Raw genomic sequence first — 11,400 nt, forward strand, 5'->3', positions numbered from 1 at the left:
TTAGAGGAAAACTCCCAGCACTGTTTCAGCTGAAGCGGTGACAAATGTTCACCATCACAGGATGGATGTCATCAACCTCATCATACACTGTAAGACAAAAGCAGAAAATACACAAAAGCTTCATTATGATGTTGCAATAAAGTGTAGAGATGAAGGCAGATCTCAGATCTCTTTCAGACAGAAAGACAGTAAAATGGATAGGCAGACAAAATAACAAATGGAAACACATGCAGTTGGAAAGGCAGGCAGAAAGACAGATAGACAGACAGGCAAGCAAAAAGACAGAGAGATGGGAAGACAGACCACCAGGCAGAGAGACAGGTGGAAAGACAGACAGCTGGAAAGAGAGACATAAAGAACAATGGACAGATGGAAAAACATGTAGTTGGAAAGACAGACAGACAGACACAAAGAAAGAGAAGTGGAATGACAGTTGATTTGACAGGCAGGCAGGCAGAAAGACAGATGTAAAGACAGGCAGGCAGAAAGACAGATGTAAAGACAGGCAGGCAGAAAGACAGATGTAAAGACAGGCAGAAAGAAAGACCGATGTAAAGACAGGCAGAAAGAAAGACAGGCAGATGTAAAGAGAGGGAGAAAAAAAGAAAGACAGGTAGAAAATGAATGACAGGCAGTTTGAACAAATGATGGAAAGACATGGAAAGTCAGGCCAAAAGACTGACAGATAGACAGACAGGTAGTTGGAATGACAGGCTGGCAGACAGTTGAAAAAACAAATGGAAAGACATGCAGTTGGAATGAGAGCTATGAAAAGTCAGGCAGAAAGACAGACAGGCTGGCAGACTGGTTTAACTACAGATATTTAGATGGAAACACAATACAGGCAGACAGAGAGAAAGAAGACAAAAGTGGAAAAGACAAGGACAGCTGGAAGGAGAGAGTTTAAAAGACAGACAGATGCATAGACAGGCAGGCAGAAACACGGACAGACAGGCAGAAAGAAAGAGAGATGGCACAACAGATGACAAGAGACAGTTGGAAAGAGAGTTTAAAGGACAGGCAGGCAGAAAGACACACAGTTGGAAAGAAAGACAGGCAGAGGGAAAGAGACAGGCAGACAGGAAAGAAAGACAGGTAGAAAGACATTTAGTCAGATAGATAATACAAGCAGCCAGAAAGACAGACAGTTAAAATGACAGGTATGCGGAATAGGCAGGCAGTTGAACAAAATGATGGAAAGACATGGAAAGGCAGGCAAAAAGAGTGATAGAGGTGGAACGGAATGGAATGACAGCAAGGAAAAATATAGATGGGATAGATAAATACATAGATACAGAAATAATAAATACAGATAGATAAATACATAGATATTTAAAACACTATCCATTGATTAATCTTATGATCGGTTTGTTTGTCTTTCTATCTATCTATCTATCTATCTATCTATTAATATATCTCTATTAATGTATCTTGTTAAATTCAATGATACTACCTATATAATCATCCATCCTCCTTCCTTCCATCCACCGTAGACTAATAGACAGACATATAGACACATAGATAGACAGATACTTCCATTCACTATAGTTTGATAGATAGATATCTAATCTTCCATCCATCTAAACCTCATTCCTCTTATCTATATATCCTGCTTTATATCTATCTATCTATCTATCTATCTATCTGTCTGTCTCTTTATGTATCCTTTTAAATTTAATGTTACTACCTATATAATCCTCCATCCCCCTTCTTTCCATCCACCGTAGACTAATAGATTCACCATAGATTAACAGATAGATACCTAAACTTCAATCCATCCAAACCTCCTTCCTTTCCGTCTATCTATTTTAACCGTTGTGTGACATGTCAGGTGATGTAGTATAAGCTGTACACAGCATATTCAGTATGCATATTCAATATAATAACATTTCCATATTGTAAATGATCCAGTTGTTAACTGTAGCTGAATGAATAAGATGTCATTGTTTATTAATATTGCAATGAAGCTTCAACATTAACAGGTGAATATAATTATTTTATAGTAAATGTATTATTTATGTAGCTACTCATTGTTTGTATTGAATTTATTATTAATTTGTGTGTTTGGACAATTGTTACGTTTCTTACATTTACTTCATCTCAATAATGTATTCATATTGCATTTCCATTATTTGATCAAATCAGATAACATGCTGTGTGTTATGAGTTGCCCAGAATGTCCACTAAAAGTTCAATATTTTGGTAAAATCTGCATTTTGGGATGATATGGTCATCCATTCAAAAGCTATTAAAATGATTTCACACTTTAGCTAGAGCTGTTAAGGCTAGCTATATAAGAGGGGTAGTATGTTGTGTAGAATGCACTTGATTAAATATAACTTATTTTGGAGCATTCTGATTAATGATTTAAAAGCTATTGAAAATATTTCATAAAGACGTATTACAGCAGTTTAGCAGAGTATGCCTATTTAAGAGTAGCATGTCATGTGGATTGCAAACCAGCCCCAAAATAATACAAAGTTATGGTAGAATATTTCTCTCTACAATGGTTTGAAGGTATTAACCTTTTTGCTTGCACAGTTATTAAAGACCAAGCTGAAGACAGACAGAAATACATGCTATGTAATAAATGCTATTATAGACGACTTTTAAGACTTCTGATGTATCAAAGCTGGTTTTTTTTATTCACAACAAATACCTGAACAGCACCAAGATTGTAATTAAAATAACAGACTGTGCCAGTCACAACAACCAGAGATTTTGTAATATAAAGAAGATTAGAATAAAAAAGAAGATAAATGGAAATGGAAATTTGTCTTTGGCTTCACCAGGTTGCACAAAATAAATAAATAGAAAAAGTGTACCTACAAAAACAACACACAAACACACCTAAGAGCACAAACCAGCTTCAAACCCTCCAGGTATCAGAATAATTACAGTACAACTAAAATTAGCTACATTTTCATCAAATCAATAAGGGACTTCAGGATTTCACTGAAGGAATTCCATAAGAAATACATTTAGTATTCCTCTCCTGTTCAACATTGTAGAAAAGCAACACGCCTGGCTCATCCAATCAGATTAGACATAATACATTCATAATATTTAGGCCAATCATATCAGAACCTGATGTCAGTGAGTCTGTATTTCTGAGGTTGTATGTATTTGAGTGTTTTAGCACTGAGGTCATGCATGTGAAAAGATTAGTCAAAATTAAGTCACCTGCTTAGTTTTCATTTTGTGCAGCACATTCAATTAAGCTTTACTCAAATAGACACATAGACAAACTCATTGAGCACTTTATTAGGTACTTATTATTATTATTATTATTATTATTGTACTAATACTGAGTAAGAGGTCCCTTTACACTCGAATCACAAATTCCACAAGATGATGGAAACATTTCTTTGAGATTCTGGTCAATGTTAGAAAAGAGTAAGTAGAAAATGGGTAAACCTTAGCTATGAAGGAAAGCACACGGTCAGCAACAATGCTCAGATTCGTTTATGCTAACTGTTGACTAAAGGCAGATTAGGTGCATGAATTCATGCTGCTTGTGCCAAATTCTGGCCTCCACATCTGTTCGACTCAGCAGAACTCCTGGTGAATTAAACCAAGCTGAATTTTTCAGGCTTTAATTGTCCAGTTTTGGTGAGCCTGTGCCCACAGCCTCAGCTTTCTTTTCTTGGCTGACAGAAATGGAAGCTTACTTGGTCTTAGGCTGTTTCTGTTTCAGGGTTCAATCTTTTCTGAGCTCTCTTTGCAACAAGCCAATTTCATGTGCAGGAACTGCTGCTCACTGGATGTTTTCTTATTTCATTTTCCTTATTGCTTTATTCTGAGGAAACTCTAGAGAGTAACTCTAGAGTGCCCAAAGATCAGCAGTCATATAAATACTTAAACAAGCCCATCTGGCACCAACAATCATTCCATACCTGAAGCTGCTGAGCCATATCTGCATAATCTAAAGCATTGCACTGCTGTCCCATAATTGAATAAGTTGAGGATAGCATGCATATAAATATATATATATATATATATATATATATATATATATATATATATATATATATACGTGTGTGTATATATATATATATATATATATATATATATATATATATATATATATATATATATATATATATATATATTTATATGCTTGCTATCCTCAACTTATTCAATTACGGGACAGCAGTGCAATGTAAGAAATGTCAGTCAACATAAAGTCAAGCTGAGAAAAAGAACTTTCTGAGAGAACTGCTTATACAAAAGATTTGAAAGGAACAGTTTGTGCAAGACTAAATTGACTCAGGATCTGGTTGAACACATCAGACTGCATGAACCTGATTCAGCCTTCTTTAACCAACTTTAATAAGGTAATAAGGATTGAGGAAGATGGAGGGAGCTTTTCTGCTATTGGTCCATTCACCATGAACTTCTACCACAATATAAAGAACAACTTTAGGATTCAAATGATATCAAAAAGTTAAAAAAAATAAAAAATAAAAGTATTTTATTTATTGTAAAAATACAAAAAAAATAATTGTTAAAATATAAGGTTTTTGCAAGGCAGTGACAAAATACACAAATAAGTCATTAAACCAAGCGGACCAAATATTCTGAAATGTGCAAATCAATAATCTGATTTTTGAGTTACATTGTTAGTTATAGCCTGTTGTAGCCTCTTTCAGACCAGGAACACTGAAAAGTGTCTAATAAAATAGTCTTTTTAGGTTGCTGACTTTATTCTATTTTTTTATATTGTTATAAAAAAATAAAAAATGAAAGGAGATTATTTGGCCATGTGTGCTATTGAGGATATTACAGCCTGTGTGCTCAGCATCCTCATAAAAAAACAAAACAAAATCAAACTATGGTCACCCTACTTTCAGCTGATTGCCAAACTACAACTTTCACTATGAATTTCCCCACATATGAACCTGATCCTTATCCATAAATAAAACTATAAAAAATCTAAGTGTTAGCTGGCTAGATGCTAATAGTCAATTTAGCCTGGTAATCCCACAATGGAAGGCAGGCCTTTTAGCTATTTAAGGCTGCAGACTAGGCTTGCTGGGGTGGGTACTCCAATCGTATGCCAAGTTAAATCAGATTGTGGATCAGTTATGAATCTTTATTCGTTTAAATTTCCAATTATCCAATCAACCAAAATGTACTTTTATTTTTAAGTGAAATGAAGCAAAAGATACTCAGGTTCCAGTTCTGCTATTCTTTTAGGTGAGCTGAGGCAAATTATTACGTCCCACTTGAATCTGTCTGTGTTCACGGTTGTTTGAATATTTTTCACATGTCATATTGTTTTTGATGTATTTGATACTATTTGATAATTATAAAAGTCAGTAAAAGGCATTATCAATATATATGTACCAAGTACATTAATTCATAGTTTAAAAAAAATGAAAAAAATGAACACAAATGTAAGCGATCTCAAATCTCTTTCATGTATCACTTCCTACGCTCTCAGACGTGATAAAGAAGCAGCTGCAGGAATCGAGAAAAGAGTTGAGTCGGTATAAGACTGGCCCTCCGCTAGACTCCGAGAACATTAGGGCGTTCTTTATAAATGTGAGTGACCACTTTCTCAAACTCACAAAGCCAGCAACTTGAACATGGTTTAAACATCTTTCTGTCTTTCATTGTTTTCGCAGTGCTTGATACAGTTCAATGACCAGATTACCTGTGTGGCATCTGGTGAAGGCAATTAAGGCAGCTTGTTTGTTCAACTTCGCTCAGAGTTCAAAAAGTGGAAGGACCATCTTGACAGTACAAAGGATGAGTGTAAGTGAACAGTTTTTGTGGTTTTCATAGGTGAAAAGCCAGTGGTCACAACCCTGTTCCAGGACATCTACTTTTCTGAGAAGTTTCCAAATAGGGTTGGGGATCTGATCCAGTTAAGCTTGAGCAGAATTCTGTCGGAAGGTAGATCTCCATGAGCAGGGATGGTGGCCAGTGGCCTGAAGGAACACTATTCCAGTAATTTTCAAACATATTTGTGTCCACACTTCTAATAACTGCAATTGGCAATGGATAGAACCAACTTCCATGCAACTTTCATGGACTTACAGCTAATGCGAAACAATTAGCGTAGTTTTTGCTGTCATTTTGGAATGTTACCAACTTCACAATCCACTTCCAATTCAGGTATGAATCTATATATTGTTGCTGTCCAATCAAAAATGTGTATCCCTAAAATGGTTATTTTACAGGAGATGGCAAAAATGGTCTTAGCTTTGAATGGAGCTATTCCACTCAGAATATACAGAATTATTTACACAGTGAACAGAGCAGCTACAGGGTTCAAATGATAGAGGAAACCAAAAAACGAACAGAAATGGAGATACATGTTTTTCATTGGACAGCTTGTTTATTTGTTTTTGTTCTTAAAATACTACAATTAAAAGTTTTAAATGCACCACAGTTCAAAAGACGCTCCAGACTCTGGTGAAAGAATATGACCTGAAATACAGATCAAGAGAGCTGCCTGGCTTCAGTGATTATAATGTATTTGAGGTGGTGGTGCAGAGGCTTGTGATCCAACTAAGAGCACCAGCCATTGAGAGACTCAGGGTCATAAGAGGTATGTTGACACCACATACAACCACAATCTTTACATTTATAATATAATTGTTTGATGCATAAATAGACTGTACAGTATGTACAGAACTACTGCTGTTTCAGTAAAGAAGAAATCAGTGGTATTTTTAGGTAAAAACAAAGTGTTTGCAGTAACTGCGTCAAGCTGGTGGCCTCCCTGACCTCGCTAAACTGCATTCATCCTTTTCCAGCTTTTACTGCATTGTCTTTCACTTGCTGTTGGTTTCTGGGGGTTCTCTTTTTAGTCTCCTCTTTAGGAGGTGAAACACATGCTTCACAGGGTTTATGTGATTGACTTGGTCATTCTAAAAACTTCTACTTGTTTGCCATTGGGTCATTGTCTTGCTGCTTGATGACATTTTCCCAATTTAGATTGAAGCATTGCTCTGATGGCAGACCTTTGAATTTATTTGGCTTCATCATGAGTTTCTTTATCAATAAAGAATAGTGAGCTCATTCCAGAAGCAGCCATGGAGGCCTAATTCATGACACTACATACGTTGTGCTTGAGTGATGAGCTCATGAGCTCATGATCTTTTCTTTCTCCACACTTTTGCCTTTCTGTCACTTTCTATAAAATTGAGGTTACTCTTTGTCTCATTAGTCCATAAAACTTCCAAAGCCTTTGTTGTATATCTCTAAATGTCTTGATCAGTTCCTGGCTGATTTGCATCTTGCTGTATGGCCTCTATATTTCTGCTCTTCAAAGTCTTTTTTGAATAGTAATACCTTCTGCCCTCTGGAAGTAGTTTGAGATGTCTCTGTCTCTATTTATTTCTGTATTTCGTGCTTTTAGTGTTTTGGTTCCTTCTAAAGGTTTCTTGGTGTGCTTACTTGGGACTGGCACACGGATCTCTATAAAGCAGCTTTGTGACATTGGCTGTTGCTAAAAACACTATATAAATAAATTATAATTTGAGTATATACTACTACATTCAAACTACTTCTGTATCCCATTAAACTGATAAAATAATATGAACAGCCTTCACAAAATATGTAAAAAAAAATGTTGTCAGATGTGGTAGTTATTTCCCAGTACTGTTTACAAAAAAAGAGCTCTATTTCTTAATGCTCTTATTCCACAATTCACTGTAGGATTAGTGACATGAAAGACTGTAGAAAAAGGGGAAAATAGGAACCCACGTGAGGTTCCCCAAATAGAACATGGCCATTGTCACCCATGAAGTTAACCTACACTCTACGTTTATTATAACCTACTGCCACTGTGCTGAGCTTTATAAAATTGTTGTTTTGTGTTTAAACACTTTAATGTAACATAACTTTGATGAAAAACATAATATAATAATTAATTTATGAATTGATTTTATTATATTAATATTAATTAATTATATTAATTCATGTTTTGTGAGGGGAGGCCATCTGTGCATGGATAGCTAGAGCATGGCTGCATCTGCTTATCAAGCATCACAATGTCTAAAAAAGCAAGATCAGTCAAACTGTCATCAGTCCTGATTGTTCTTGGCCTTTCCACTGTCTTCAGCACTGTCAGCCAAAAAGTGTTACTGTCCATCCTCTTGTAATCATCAGCTCTACATGGAAATTGGCCCATTTTTTCTCTTTATTCTAGTTCTGCTGGCAATGTAACGTCCACTCATTGCTTTTCCTACCACTGTTGATTATTGTAATTACACTCAACTAAACATTTCCTTCTTGCTTTTTGAGACTCAGGTTTTCAGTCCCACCCTGGCTTGTCTGGCTGATGTCTCATTATGGACCATGTGAAGCTAAATAACAGCAAGATGATGTTGGACATCCCTGATACGACAGATCCTGCCATCTTGAGCTTCAATTATGGCTCAGCTTATCCTACAGCATATACATGAGACACATGTCCTGGCACCCAAGTTTTGGAACAAATGAATCCAGCTATCTGAACAACACAGTGCCTCACTTCAAATGCTGACTAAAGACCTGTTACTTTGAGAAACATTTCAAATGTCTTCTGTAGCATTTATGTGAGACGTGTTTCTGTCTAGACTATCAGCTTTAAGTCTAAATGTGTCTCTTCAGAGTCCAACAGTCTTTGTCTTTGTCTTTGCTCAAGGGTATTTCAGCTCAATGGTATTTCAGACCTGAATTTGTTTACACAAGCTATGGATAATTTTTTATATTTTCTGAGTGGACAACAAAGCTACATTTGTTAGGGCCTCTGGATATGAGCATCTTCTAAATACTGTAAGGGTATAAAAGTGCAGAGGTGGTAGAAATCCACAAGACTCATACTTCAGTAAAAGTACAAATATTCCAGTTAGAAAATACTAAAGTAAAAGTTAAAATATGATTCATATTTTATATTCAAGTAATAGTATAAAAGTCTAAAAGGACAGACTAAGAAACTGGTGGTACATTTACAGTTTATCCAGATAACTGGTGAAATGTTCAACTCTTCATGTTATCCATTAAGGTTTGGTTGGAGAAGAATCCTTAAGTAAAGTACAGATCCTTCAAAACTCTACTTAAGCACAGTAAGAAAGTTCTGATACACTGTTAGTTGCCACCTCTGTAAAAAATCCATGCAGTATTAGGGCTGACATGGACTACATATTAAAAAAGGACATACGAGTCCCAAGACAAAAGCTCCATAGTGGTCTTTGGTGATACTTTCATTAGTCAGTCTAAGCTTAGTAAGAGAAACTTCTGCACATTTGATGTAATTTGACAGTAATTTTATGGACCATTATCCATGTCTGAACTTGTCTACTGTATTGCAGAGACCATCCAGAAACAGTTCTCTGTTGTGTCTAAAACCTGCTTCCCCAACTATCCCCTCCTCCAGTGTTCTGCCACAGTAAATATTATCGTTAGGATGAAGAATATTTCCATAATTCTGAAATTTCACGAATAGCTTTTAATTGCTGTACTGACACTTTGTTCTCTAACTGCTTCTTTCTGCTTTTCCAGAACATGATAAACCACATTCAGTCAAAGCAAGAAGCCAAATTGGAGCAGAGAATTAGGGAGCAGTTTGAGATGGAGCAGCTGGTCCACACTCAGGACAGCACCTACTTTAAAATTGGTTTTGCTGGGGCAGGAGCTTCAGAAGATAAATCTGCTGAGCTTGACAGTCGGAAAAAGTACCCTGAAATGCTGTCTGCTTATTATGAGGTATGTTAAAGTGAACTCCTTGAACCCTGTACGTAGGCCTGCACTTCAGTTATTCACCCTCATAACTGCATTACTTTAAAAATTAACAGTTTCACACACACTAAAATCGGACCATGTGGGATATGCTGTTAATAAACTACCTAATGATTCATATTAATTAGGATTAATAACAAAGCAGTATATCTAGGGTTTAAAAGGGTAATGGATATTAAAGCACCTGGATAGTTAGATACATTTGCCTTACCTGTCAGGGTAAGACCTTCACCACTCTCTTGAAATCTACTTTCTGTTTGTGTCCATTCTTGCTCTTCTACCACTACATTTGTGCTCTTTGTCCAATCAGAGCACTGACATAAGCTCAAATCTATGTGCAACTGGCTCAAAAGACAAGAACACTGGGACATGTTGACTAACCAAAACCTCCAGACAGTCTCAATCTTTGAACAGCAGGTGAAAGTTCTAAGATCTATGAAATGTGCACTCAATTCAAATGACTGGTGTAATCCTTACCTAACAGGATTGCACTGGTCCAGAGGCAAGGGTACACATAACCAAGTATTTAATATAAATAATAATACTATTTTTTAAAGATTCGCTTGCTGACACCTTCAGGTCAATTGAGGTAAGTATTTTTTGTCTATAAGATGTATAAGTATAAGATGTCTGGCACTGCTCCCATTATTCACAATAAGTGTTGCTTGCTAACTGGACAAGGTTTTGAGAATGACAGGTTTAATGGGAACCAGCTATAATTCAGAATCATGTTGCATAGAAATCTAATTCAGAACAAATGTAGTAAAATGGCACATAAACAAAACCAGTCAGAAGAACAGAGAAAGTTTTATTTACAGCTTTTTGTACAGTTTCATTTATATTTCAAGAGAAATCATAGCAAACAGCTTGTGTATCCTTCGAGACATTGAATGACCTGCAATCCTGCATTTGTGACCTTAACTAATTATGGAAACAGTGGTGAATGACAGTGGGAAAGAAATGTAATGCAGTGCAACTGTTCATTTTGATTTAAGGTAGGAGAAGCCTTTGTATACCAGTGCAGGATCTGTCCTACCTTGGCTGCAGCATAAATTTGTGGATGCACCAGGATACCGGCACAACACATTTACGTTGAAGAGTCTCGTGACAACTTACAAAAACTATTGGCTTTGTGATCAAATATTTAAACAAGCCACAAAAAGCTTTGCTGAAGACCTGAATGTACATCAGTCCATGGTTAAAAAAAAGAAAAAATTAGGACTGTGTTCTCTCCCTATGAGTGCATTCTGCATCCTGTTAAGATCACTCCAAGAGTACATCAGGCAATCCTAAAAGAAGGCTCGAAAGACTTCAAGGGTAACAGCAAAATAACTACAGAAGACTCTCCAAACCCTCCAACTACTAATATAAACACTGAACACAACTGGTGCTCATAGATCGACACCTCGAAAGAAGCCACTGACGTTCTTTGTTTGCCAAAGAACACCTAGATGTTCCCCAGTGCTTCTGGGGGGAAAATCAATGTCAGAACTGGAACAGGACAAAGAAGACTGCAAAAACCTCATCCCATTTGTGAAGCATGGTGGAGTGTGCATCATTAGGCCAGAGGACATCCTCTAATCTTTATGGCAACAATGTATTCAGTCACATGAAAACATTTTACAGGAAAATGTAAGGGCAGCAGTCCATGACTGAAGAGACGTT

The sequence above is a fragment of the Salminus brasiliensis genome, chromosome 12, assembly GCF_030463535.1.
Source record: "Salminus brasiliensis chromosome 12, fSalBra1.hap2, whole genome shotgun sequence".
Lineage (NCBI taxonomy): Eukaryota > Metazoa > Chordata > Actinopteri > Characiformes > Bryconidae > Salminus > Salminus brasiliensis.